General features: G+C 43.4%; 1 protein-coding gene across 1 annotated transcript in view; it reads left to right on the plus strand.

The window, feature by feature from the left end:
- Nucleotides 1-14581, plus strand: part of DUSP11 (dual specificity phosphatase 11) — a 151577-nt gene that overhangs the window by 1014 nt on the left and 135982 nt on the right. The window lies entirely within an intron of this gene.

Raw genomic sequence — 14581 nt, forward strand, 5'->3', positions numbered from 1 at the left:
CTCGCTATGCTGCCGCCTGGTGGTCGTATCTGGTATGACTCTCTTATGTTACTATATTCAAAATATTACCATCACTCTGCCTCCTTGTGGTTGATCCTGGTATGACTCCCCTGTGTTACTATACATATAATATTACCGACACTCTGCCACTTTGTGGTTGTATCTGGTATGACTCCCCTGTGTTACTATACATATAATATTACCGACACTCTGCCCCCTTGTGGTTGGATCTAGTATGACTCCCCCTGTGTTACTATACATATAATATTACCGACACTCTGCCCCCTTGTGGTTGTATCTGGTATGACTCCCCCTGTGTTACTATACATATAATATTACCGACACTCTGCCCCCTTGTGGTTGTATCTGGTATGACTCCCCCTGTGTTACTATACATATAATATTACCGACACTCTGCCCCCTTGTGGTTGTATCTGGTATGACTCCCCCTGTGTTACTATACATATAATATTACCGACACTCTGTCCCCTTGTGGTTGTATCTGGTATGACTCCCCCTGTGTTACTATACATATAATATTACCGACACTCTGCCCCCTTGTGGTTGTATCTGGTATGACTCCCCCTGTGTTACTATACATATAATATTACCGACACTCTGCCCCCTTGTGGTTGTATCTGGTATGACTCCCCCTGTGTTACTATACATATAATATTACCGACACTCTGTCCCCTTGTGGTTGTATCTGGTATGACTCCCCCTGTGTTACTATACATATAATATTACCGACACTCTGCCCCCTTGTGGTTGTATCTGGTATGACTCCCCCTGTGTTACTATACATATAATATTACCGACACTCTGCCCCCTTGTGGTTGTATCTGGTATGACTCCCCCTGTGTTACTATACATATAATATTACTGACACTCTGCCCCCTTCTGGTTGTGTCTGGTATGACTCCCCCTGTGTTACTATACATATAATATTACCGACACTCTGCCACTTTGTGGTTGTATCTGGTATGACTCCCCCTGTGTTACTATACATATAATATTACCAACACTCTGCCTCCTTGTGGTTGTATCTGGTATGACTCCCCCTGTGTTACTATACATATAATATTACTGACACTCTGCCCCCTTGTGGTTGTATCTGGTATGACTCCCCCTGTGTTACTATACATATAATATTAACAACACTCTGCCCCCTTCTGGTTGTATCTGGTATGACTCCCCCTGTGTTACTATACATATAATATTACCGACACTCTGACACTTTGTGGTTGTATCTGGTATGACTCCCCCTGTGTTACTATACATATAATATTAACAACACTCTGCCCCCTTCTGGTTGTATCTGGTATGACTCCCCCTGTGTTACTATACATATAATATTACCGACACTCTGCCCCCTTGTGGTTGTATCTGGTATGACTCCCCCTGTGTTACTATACATATAATATTACCGACACTCTGCCTCCTTGTGGTTGTATCTGGTATGACTCCCCCTGTGTTACTATACATATAATATTACCGACACTCTGAAACTTTGTGGTTGTATCTGGTATGACTCCCCCTGTGTTACTATACATATAATATTACCGACACTCTGCCCCCTTATGGTTGTATCTGGTATGACTCCCCCTGTGTTACTATACATATAATATTACAGTCACTCTGCCTCTTTGTGGTTATATCTGGTATGACTCCCCTGTGTTACTATACATATAATATTACCGTCACTCTGCCCCCTTGTGGTTGTATCTGGTATGACTCCCCCTGTGTTACTATACATATAATATTAACAACACTCTGCCCCCTTCTGGTTGTATCTGGTATGACTCCCCCTGTGTTACTATACATATAATATTACCGACACTCTGACACTTTGTGGTTGGATCTGGTATGACTCCCCCTGTGTTACTATACATATAATATTAACAACACTCTGCCCCCTTCTGGTTGTATCTGGTATGACTCCCCCTGTGTTACTATACATATAATATTACCGACACTATGACACTTTGTGGTTGGATCTGGTATGACTCCCCCTGTGTTACTATACATATAATATTACCGACACTCTGACACTTTATGGTTGGATCTGGTATGACTCCCCCTGTGTTACTATACATATAATATTACCGACACTCTGCCACTTTGTGGTTGGATCTGGTATGACTCCTCCTGTGTTACTATACATATAATATTACCGACACTCTGCCACTTTGTGGTTGGATCTGGTATTACTCCCCCTGTGTTACTATACATATAATATTACCGACACTCTGCCTCCATGTGGTTGTATCTGGTATGACTCCCCTGTGTTACTATACATATAATATTACCGACACTCTGACACTTTGTGGTTGGATCTGGTATGACTCCCCCTGTGTTACTATACATATAATATTACCGACACTCTGCCCCCTTGTGGTTGGATCCGGTATGACTCCCCCTGTGTTACTATACATATAATATTACCGTCACTCTGCCTCTTTGTGGTTATATCTGGTATGACTCCCCTGTGTTACTGTACATATAATATTACCGTCACTCTGCCCCCTTGTGGTTGTATCTGGTATGACTCCCCCTGTGTTACTATACATATAATATTAACAACACTCTGCCCCCTTCTGGTTGTATCTGGTATGACTCCCCCTGTGTTACTATACATATAATATTACCGACACTCTGACACTTTGTGGTTGGATCTGGTATGACTCCCCCTGTGTTACTATACATATAATATTAACAACACTCTGCCCCCTTCTGGTTGTATCTGGTATGACTCCCCCTGTGTTACTATACATATAATATTACCGACACTATGACACTTTGTGGTTGGATCTGGTTTGACTCCCCCTGTGTTACTATACATATAATATTAACAACACTCTGCCCCCTTCTGGTTGTATCTGGTATGACTCCCCCTGTGTTACTATACATATAATATTACCGACACTATGACACTTTGTGGTTGGATCTGGTTTGACTCCCCCTGTGTTACTATACATATAATATTAACAACACTCTGCCCCCTTCTGGTTGTATCTGGTATGACTCCTCCTGTGTTACTATACATATAATATTACCGACACTCTGCCACTTTGTGGTTGGATCTGGTATTACTCCCCCTGTGTTACTATACATATAATATTACCGACACTCTGCCTCCATGTGGTTGTATCTGGTATGACTCCCCTGTGTTACTATACATATAATATTACCGACACTCTGACACTTTGTGGTTGGATCTGGTATGACTCCCCCTGTGTTACTATACATATAATATTACCGACACTCTGACACTTTGTGGTTGGATCTGGTATGACTCCCCCTGTGTTACTATACATATAATATTACCGACACTCTGACACTTTGTGGTTGGATCTGGTTTGACTCCCCCTGTGTTACTATACATATAATATTACCGACACTCTGCCCCCTTGTGGTTGTATCTGGTATGACTCCCCCTGTGTTACTATACATATAATATTACCGACACTCTGCCACTTTGTGGTTGGATCTGGTATTACTCCCCCTGTGTTACTATACATATAATATTACCGACACTCTGCCACTTTGTGGTTGGATCTGGTATGACTCCCCCTGTGTTACTATACATATAATATTACCGACACTCTGCCACTTTGTGGTTGGATCTGGTATGACTCCCCCTGTGTTACTATACATATAATATTACTGACACTCTGCCCCCTTGTGGTTGTATCTGGTATGACTCCCCCTGTGTTACTATACATATAATATTACCGACACTCTGCCACTTTGTGGTTGGATCTGGTATTACTCCCCCTGTGTTACTATACATATAATATTACCGACACTCTGCCCCCTTGTGGTTGTATCTGGTATGACTCCCCCTGTGTTACTATACATATAATATTACCGACACTCTGCCCCCTTGTGGTTGGATCTAGTATGACTCCCCCTGTGTTACTATACATATAATATTACCGACACTCTGACACTTTGTGGTTGGATCTGGTATTACTCCCCCTGTGTTACTATACATATAATATTACCGACACTCTGCCACTTTGTGGTTGGATCTGGTATTACTCCCCCTGTGTTACTATACATATAATATTACCGACACTCTGCCACTTTGTGGTTGGATCTGGTATGACTCCCCCTGTGTTACTATACATATAATATTACCGACACTCTGCCACTTTGTGGTTGTATCTGGTATTACTCCCCCTGTGTTACTATACATATAATATTACCGACACTCTGCCCCCTTGTGGTTGTATCTGGTATGACTCCCCCTGTGTTACTATACATATAATATTACCGACACTCTGCCACTTTGTGGTTGGATCTGGTTTGACTCCTGTCACGGAACGTCCCACACTCCGCTTGGGTGCTTCCGTCAGTATACCGCTTCCTAAGTTCTGGAACACGAGTCCAATGGATCTGGCTATAGGAACCCCAAGAACTAGACAACACCAGTCTTGGAGTACATCAGAACTGCCTTTATTTTGAGATCTCACAGACCTTTATACAGCAGGGATGACTCAAAGCTAACCTAATTAACATGACCTAATTTACTACAAAATGTACCCAGACCAGATGACAGTCTTGTGGGCACCGAGCTTCACACATTAATACAATTAACAATACAAACAACAATCTCCCCCCTCCTCAGCCTAGACCATTCGTCTATTAGCCAGTGCTGGTGGCTAATGTGATCAGCTCTCTCAATTAACATAAACACATGTTGATAACACCAGCATCTCCTCACAGGATGTGTCCCAGCAGAATGAATCAGTCTTATCAGCAGGGGGCTGCTGGAGGAATCCCCCCTCCCTCTTCAGGGACACAAATATACAGTAAGGAGTCCCCATACAATATATACATGACTGAGTCCGATTAATACAGTTCAGACTGGATTTCTCATTCACCTCAAATGCTAGGGCCCATAATCGGTGGGCAACAGGCTTGCACACAGTCCTCTCTAACAGCCTCCGCTCTGGCCATGCCCGTGACAACTCCCCCTGTGTTACTATACATATAATATTACTGACAATCTGCCCCCTTGTGGTTGGATCTGGTATGACTCCCCCTGTGTTACTATACATATAATATTACAGACACTCTGCCACTTTGTGGTTGGATCTGGTATGACTCCCCCTGTGTTACTATACATATAATATTACTGACACTCTGCCACTTTGTGGTTGGATCTGGTATGACTCCCCCTGTGTTACTATACATATAATATTACCGTCACTCTGCCCCCTTGTGGTTGTATCTGGTATGACTCCCCCGTGTTACTATACATATAATATTACCAACATTCTGCCCCCATGTGGTTGTATCTGGTATGACTCCCCCTGTGTTACTATACATATAATATTGCCGACACTCTGCCACTTTGTGGTTGGATCTGGTATTACTCCCCCTGTGTTACTATACATATAATATTACCGTCACTCTGCCTCCTTGTGGTTGGATCTGGTATGACTAACTCTGTGTTACTATAAATATAATATTACCGTCACTCTGCCCCCTTGTGGTCGGATCTGGTATGAATCCCCCTGCGTTACTATACATATAATACTACCGTCACTCTGCCACCTTGTGGTTGGATCTGGTATAACTCTCCCTGTGTTATTATACATATAATATTACCGTCACTCTGCCGCCTTGTGGTTGGATCTGGTATAACTCTCCCTGTGTTATTATACATATAATATTACCGTCACTCTGCCTCCTTGTGGTTGGATCTGGTATGACTCCCCTGTGTTACTCTAAATATAATATTACCGTCACTCTGCCCCCTTGTGGTCGGATCTCGTATGAATCCCCCTGTGTTACTATACATACAATATTACCGTCACTCTGCCACCTTGTGGTTGGATCTGGTATGCCTCCCCCTGTGTTACTATACATATAGTATTACTGTCACTCTGCCCTCTTGTATTTGGATCTGGTATGACTCCCCCGTGTTACTATACATTTAATATTACCGACACTCTGCCCCCTTATGGTTATATCTGGTATGACTCCCCCTGTGTTACTATACATATAATATTAACGACACTCTGCCACTTTGTGGTTGGATCTGGTATGACTCCCCCTGTGTTACTATACATATAATATTACCTTCACTCTGCCGCCTTGTGGTTGGATCTGGTATAACTCTCCCTGTGTTATTATACATATGATATTACCGTCACTCTGCCTGCTTGTGGTTGGATCTGGTATGACTAACCCTGTGTTACTATAAATATAATATTACCAACACTCTGCCCCCTTGTGGTCGGATCTGGTATGAATCCCCCTGTGTTACTATACATATAATATTACCGACACTCTGCCACTTTGTGGTTGGATCTGGTATGACTCCCCCTGTGTTACTATACATATAATATTACCGACACTCTGCCACTTTGTGGTTGGATCTTGTATTACTCCCCCTGTGTTACTATACATATAATATTACCGACACTCTGCCACTTTGTGGTTGTATCTGGTATGCCTCCCCCTGTGTTACTATACATATAATATTACTGTCACTCTGCCCTCTTGTATTTGGATCTGGTATGACTCCCCCGTGTTACTATACATTTAATATTACCGACACTCTGCCCCCTTATGGTTATATCTGGTATGACTCCCCCTGTGTTACTATACATATAATATTAACGACACTCTGCCCCCTTGTGGTTGTATCTGGTATTACTCCTCCTGTGTTACTATACATATAATATTACCAACACTCTGCCACTTTGTGGTTGGACATGGTATGACTCCCCCTGTGTTACTATACATAAAATATTACCTTCACTCTGCCGCCTTGTGGTTGGATCTGCTATAACTCTCCCTGTGTTATTATACATATGATATTACCGTCACTCTGCCTCCTTGTGGTTGGATCTGGTATGACTAACCCTGTGTTACTATAAATATAATATTACCGACACTCTGCCCCCTTGTGGTCGGATTTGGTATGAATCCCCCTGTGTTACTATACATACAATATTACCGTCACTCTGCCACCTTGTGGTTGGATCTGGTATGCCTCCCCCTGTGTTACTATACATATAATATTACCGACACTCTGCCACTTTGTGGTTGGATCTGGTATTTCTCCCCCTGTGTTACTATACATATAATATTACCGACACTCTGCCCCCTTCTGGTTGTATCTGTTATGACTCCCCCTGTGTTACTATACATATAATATTACCGACACTCTGGCACTTTGTGGTTGGATCTGGTATGACTCCCCCTGTGTTACTATACATATAATATTACCGACACTCTGCCCCCTTCTGGTTGTATCTGGTATGACTCCCACTGTGTTACTATACATATAATATTACGGACACTCTGCCACTTTGTGGTTGGATCTGGTTTGACTCCCCCTCTGTTACTATACATATAATATTACTGACACTCTGCCCCCTTGTGGTTGGATCTGGTATGACTCCCCCTGTGTTACTATACATATAATATTACCGACACTCTGCCACTTTGTGGTTGGATCTTGTATTACTCCCCCTGTGTTACTATACATATAATATTACCGTCACTCTGCCACTTTGTGGTTGGATCTGGTATGACTCCCCCTGTGTTACTATACATATAATATTACCGACACTCTGCCACTTTGTGGTTGGATCTGGTATTACTCCCCCTGTGTTACTATACATATAATATTACAGACACTCTGCCCCCTTATGGTTGTATCTGGTATGACTCCCCCTGTGTTACTATACATATAATATTACCAACACTCTGCCACTTTGTGGTTGGATCCGGTATTACTCCCCCTGTGTTACTATACATATAATATTACCGACACTCTGCCCCCTTGTGGTTGTATCTGGTATGACTCCCCCTGTGTTACTATACATATAATATTACCGACACTCTGGCACTTTGTGGTTGGATCTGGTATGACTCCCCCTGTGTTACTATACATATAATATTACCGACACTCTGCCCCCTTGTGGTTGTATCTGTTATGACTCCCCTGTGTTACTATACATATAATATTACCGTCACTCTGCCTCCTTGTGGTTGTATCTGGTATGACTCCCCCTGTGTTACTATACATATAATATTACCGACACTCTGCCACTTTGTGGTTGTATCTGGTATTACTCCCCCTGTGTTAGTATACATATAATATTACCGACACTCTGCCACTTTGTGGTTGGATCTGGTATTACTCCCCCTGTGTTAGTATACATATAATATTACCGACACTCTGCACTCTTGCACTTTGCAAGCTGCCTCTGGCCCACTGGAGTGAAGAACTGTACATGATCTGCGCAATAATCAGGCCATAACCATCAAACCAGCAGATAAAGGGGGAGCAGTCATTGTGATGGATACAGACAAATATATACAAGAGGGCCAGAGGCAGCTTGCAAATACTACTTACTACAAAAAACTGGATTATGATCCGATCCAGGATTTTACTAAACAATTAAAATGTCTCATTGCGACAATACCAAGCCACCTACATTCAGAACTCATCAATGCGATTCCGGATAATCCAGAAATTGGAGACTTCTACATGCTGCCCAAGATTCACAAGCCAGGAAATCCAGGCAGACCCATTATAACAGGTATGAATACACTTACCGAACATATCTCAGGCCTCGTAGAAAACATGTTAAAACCTTTAGTCATGAACACTGCGAGTTTCCTGCAAGACACCACTGATTTTCTGAACAAGCTTAACAATATACAACAATTACCACCTAATACACTTCTAGTCACTATGGATGTAGAATCTCTGTACAGTAACATCCCTCACAAGGTTGGGTTGGCGGCATGTCACAGATTCTTATCATCCTCACCAGACCACAAATACACGGCTGAGGATGTGACACGGCTCATCGAATTCATTCTTACACACAACTACTTCACTTTCAATAATGACATCTATCTCCAGCGTATGGGTACTGCTATGGGAAGCAAAATGACACCCCAATATGCAAACTTATTTATGGCTGACCTGGAGGACAAATTCCTGAACAGCATCAACAAAAGCCATACAGATATTATCGCTATATTGATGATATATTCATGATATGGACTGATGGTGAAGAAAATCTAAACCAATTCTTCTCATTGATCAACACTTTTCACCCATCTATCAAACTAAAAATGGACTATTCGAACACACATGTCAACTTCCTGGACACTACAGTATACATCAGGGATGACAAGCTTCACACATCGATATACAGAAAACCGACTGACCGATGCAGATATCTCCATAGTTCCAGTTTTCACCCCCAACACACTAAACGGTCCATCATACACAGCCAGGCCATCAGATACCACCCAATATGTTCAGACCCAGAAGACAGAGATAAACATCTCAGAACACTGGCAGACTCCTTTCATAAGAAAGGTTACAAAGACAAAACCATCAACAACATAAACACAGCCTAGAAAACCCGAAGAGAAAATCTCCTCCAATACACAGAAAAAAAAACAAATAACCGAGAAGCTCTAGTCACCACATACAACCCAACACTAGAAGGGATCAAAAAGATAATCAAAGATTTACAACCCATTATAACAGAGGATGAAACTCTGAAAGGAATATTCCAACTCCCCCCATTATTGGCTTTCAGACAACCACCCGACCTCAGACAACCACCCAATCTCAGACAACCACCCGACCTCAGACAACCACCCGACTTCAGACAACCACCCGACCTCAGACAACCACCCGACCTCAGACAACCACCCGACCTCAGACAACCACCCAATCTCAGACAACCACCCGACCTCAGACAACCACCCGACTTCAGACAACCACCCGACCTCAGACAACCACCCGACCTCAGACGACCACCCGACCTCAGACAAGCACCTGACCTCAGACAAGCACCCGACCTCAGACAAGCACCTGACCTCAGACAAGCACCCGACCTCAGACGACCACCCGACCTCAGACGACCACCCGACTTCAGACAACCACCCGACCTCAGACGACCAACCTCAGACGACCACCCGACCTCAGACGACCACCCGACCTCAGACGACCACCCAACCTCAGACAATCACCCGACCTCAGACAACCACCCGACCTCAGACACAAACTAATCAGCAGGAAACTTCACTCTGATTATGAAGTCACAAATAATAGAAGCAAACCCTGCAATAAAAACGCTGCAAACTCTGCAACCAGATCAATCTATCCAAAAGTGTCACACGCACAAATGGGACCTTCAATATCCCGGGATCTTACAGCTGTACCTCCAGTAATGTGGTGTACCTCATCCAATGCAGCAAAGGATCTTATGTTGGTGAAACAGGACAGAAGTTACAAGTGAGGATGAATTTGCACAGACATACCATCAAAGAACATAAAGAAGACAGTTTCTGCACACCTGTGGGACATCATTTCTCACAGCCGGACCACACTATAGAAGACCTCAATGTTTTACTTCTTAAAGGGAATTTCAGAACTATCCAGGAAAGGAAAACATTTGAACTAAGAATGATACTTCTTTTTGACACGAAAAATAACGGCCTGAATTTAGATATTGGTTTCCTTACACATTATGCTAAAGTTTTACGACCCCCCCCCTGTGACTATAACCCCCCCCCCTCCATTCTATAGCTCTCCCTCTGTCTTATCTCACTAACTCTGCTGCTATCTTTATTACCATTGATTTGTATGTGTTTGGCTTTCCTTTTTTTTGTTTTTGTTTTTTTTTTCTTTAACATGCTGCTTAAAAATTTGTGAATCAGTACTGCTTGGACCTTGAAGAAGGGGACATACCCCGAAAGCTTGTCCTGAAAAATTGTATGTTAGTGCAAATAAAAAAAGTATCACGGACAGTACTCAGTTTTCTCTGTCACAATTGCACTATTACGGCTACAATCAAATCAAGTTACTATACATATAATATTACCATCACTCTGCCTCCTTGTGGTTGGATCTGGTATGACTCCCCCTGTGTTACTATACATATAATATTACCGACACTCTGCCTCCTTGTGGTTGGATCTGGTATGACTCCCCTGTGTTACTAAATATATAATATTACCATCACTCTGCCTCCTTGTGGTTGTATCTGGTATGACTCCCCCTGTGTTACTATACATATAATATTACCGGCACTCTGCCCCCTTTTGGTTGGATCTGGTATGAATTTTTTATTCCTGGCCAGAGGGCCTGGTCATTGTTTTACACAATGACCCTCCACTTCTGTGTTAATATACAAATAATGTTACCAACCATCTGCAGCCACATTGTGGTTAGATCTGGTATAACTCTCCTGTGCTACGATAAACCCCCATTCCTTCCCCCTACTCCCCCTATATACCCTTCAGATTACCAGACCACCTCATATTCCCCCCATACACCTCGTAGACCCCATCACCCTCATTCCACCCCAACTCCCTCCAGACTCCCCTTCTATTCCCCCATATCAATCCTTTCCCCACCCTATATAAAAAGAGAAATTTGCCTCAGATTTCTTCATCAGTCACACCCAGGAGAACACACCATTTCCACCATTTTCATTTTCACACCCCATTCTCTTCACTCCGACTTAAGGTGTGATCACAGAGCTGCCATTTTGGAAAGTAGAGAATAATGCAGTGGTCTTCAACCAGATGGCAGCCGCAGACATCCTAGGAAAATAGCTTCTCTACATAACAAGTTCTGACTCCATTGAGGGCTGGAGCGTAGAACTGGATAGGATACTCCAGGTGCGGCCAGACCAGAGTCTTGTAGAGCAGGAGAATTATCGTTTTATCTTTGGAGTGAATCCGCTTTTTAATACATGTCAATATTCTGTTGGCTTTGCTTGCAGCAGCTTGGCATCTACTAGGACCCCCAGGTCCTTTTCCATCCTAGATTCCCCCAGAGGTTCTCCCCCTAGCCAGTAACTTGCATCATATTTTTGGCACCCAAATGCAGTACCCATAGCTCCTAACTGTCCCTCTGTCCCTCATTCCTCCCCATTTGTCCCTCATTTTGGCCTAATCTATATAGATGTATATAAAATGCACTTTTTATCTATCAAGAAATGTTTCTCAGTGCTAAACCTTTCATCTGAATTGTAAATTGCTACATTTGTAAATTCCAAAAGCCAATATAAAGGAATAGTAGTGGTAAAAAAGCACTTGTGGGTTTAACCAATCTTGGTTTTTTTTTTGTACAATTCTCTTTTAAGTGGGCGTGGCAGGGGGTGTGTCCTATGCCTGCATACTTTTGCTGATAGGTGTTCCTCATTCCCATCTCAAAAAGTTGGGAGGTATGCAGTACCTTCCATTTTTCAACATTAAACCTCAATCGTCATGTAGTTGCTCTCCCCCTCCATTATTTTATTTAGGCCTTCCTGTAAGGTTTTTGCATCCTGTGTAGAAGTTATTGACCTGCTTAGCTTTGTATTATACGTTAATAACGAGATTGAACTGTTTATCCCATCCTCCAGATCGTTCATGAATAAACTACACAGGATTGGTCCCAGCACAGAACCCTGAGGGACCCCACTACCCACACCGAACCATTCCGAGTACTCCCCATTTATCACCACCCTCTGAACTCGCCTTGTAGACAGTTTTTAATCCATGTACTCACCCTATGGTCCATGCCAACGGACCTCAGTTTGTAAAGTAAGCATCTATGGAGGACTGTATCATCCAATACATAGTAAAATCATAATATACCACATCCACGGGCTTTCCTTTATCTAGAAGCAGCTCACTTCCTTCTAGAATGATAATAGATTGGTTTGGCAAGAACAATTCTTCATGAATCCATGCTGATTACTGCTAATGATACAGTTCTCATTACTAAAATCTTGGATATAGGGACCGCACTGTACAGAGAAGCCTTGACGTGACACTTAGGGACTGCACTATACAGAGGAGCCTTGACATGACACTTAGGGACCGCACTATACAGAAGAGCCTTGATGTGACAGGGTTGAGGAGTGCGCTATGTACAGAGTGCAGGGTTGAGGAGTGTGCTATGTACAGAGTGTAAGGTTGATTAGTGTGCTATGTACAGAGTGTAAGGTTGATGAGTATGCTATGTACAGAAAGTAGAGTTGAGAAATGTGCTATGTACAGAGTGCAAGGTTGAGGAGTGCGCTATGTACCGAGTGTAGGGTTCAGGAGTGAGCTATGTACAGAGTGCAGAGTTGAGTGCGCTATTTACAGAGTGCAGGGTTGAAGAGTGCGCTATGTACTGAGTGTAGGGTTGAGGAGTGCACTATGTACAGAGTGCAGGGTGGAGGAGTGTGATATGTACAGAGTTCAGGGTTGAGGAGTGTGCTATGTACAGAGTCCAGGGTTGAGGAGTGCGCTGTATACAGAGTGTAGGGTTCACGAGTGAGCTATGTGCAGAGTGCAGGGTTGCGGAGTGCTCTATGTACAAAGTGCAGGGTTGAAGAGTGCGCTATTTACAGAGTGCAGGGTTGAAGAGTGCGCTATTTACAGAGTGCAGGGTTGAAGAGTGCGCTATGTACAGAGTGCAGGGTTGAAGAGTGCGCTATGTACAGAGTGCAATGTTGAGGAGTGCGCTTTGTACAGAGTGTAGGGTTGAGGAGTGTGTGATGTAAAGAGTGTAGGTTTGAAGAGTTTGCTATGTACAGAGTGAAGGGTTGAGGAGTGCGCTATGTACAGAGTGTAAGGTTGAGGTGTGCACTATGTACAGAGTGTAAGGTTAAGGAGTGCGCCATGTACAAAGTGCAGGGTTGAGGGGTGCGCTATGTATAGAGTGTAGTGTTGAGGAGTGCGCTATGTATAGAGTGCAAAGTTGAGGAGTGCGCTATGTACAGAGTGCAGGGTTGAAGAGTGCACTATGTACTGAGTGTAGGGTTGAGGAGTTTGCTATGTACAGAGTTCAGGGTTGAGGAGTGCGCTATGTTCAAAGTGTAGGGTTGAGGAGTGCGCTATGTACAGAGTGTAGGGTAGAAGAGTGCGCTATATACAGAGTGTAGGGTTGAGGAGTGCACTATGTACAGAGTGTAGGGTTGAAGAGTGCACTATGTACCGAGTGTAGGGTTCAGGAGTGAGCTATGTGCAGAGCGCAGGGTTGCAGAATGCACTATGTGCAGAGTGCAGGGTTGAGGAGTGCGCTATTTACAGAGTGCAGGGTTGAAGAGTGTGCTATGTACTGAGTGTAGGGTTGAGGAGTGCGTTATGTTTAGTGTGCAGGTTTGAGGAGTGCGCTATATACAGAGTTCAGGGTTGAGGAGTGTGCTATGTACAGAGTGCAGGGTTGAGGAGTGTACTATGTACAGTGTGTAATGTTGATAAGTGTCCTATGTACAGAGTGTAAGGTTGATGAGTATGCTATGTACAGAATGCAGGGTTGAGGAGTGTGCTATGTACAGAGTGCAAGGTTGAGGAGTGCGCTATGTACCGAGTGTAGGGTTCAGGAGTGAGCTATGTGCTGAGTGCAGGGTTGCAGAATGCACTATGTACAGAGTGCAGGGTTGAGGAGTGCGCTATTTACAGAGTGCAGGGTTGAAGAGTGCGCTATGTACTGAGTGTAGGGTTGAGGAGTGCGTTATGTTTAGTGTGCAGGTTTGAGGAGTGCGCTATGTACAGAGTTCATGGTTGAGGAGTGTGCTATGTACAGAGTGCAGGGTTGAGG

This window comes from Aquarana catesbeiana, linkage group LG03 (assembly GCF_042186555.1).
Source record: "Aquarana catesbeiana isolate 2022-GZ linkage group LG03, ASM4218655v1, whole genome shotgun sequence".
NCBI classification, from domain to species: domain Eukaryota; kingdom Metazoa; phylum Chordata; class Amphibia; order Anura; family Ranidae; genus Aquarana; species Aquarana catesbeiana.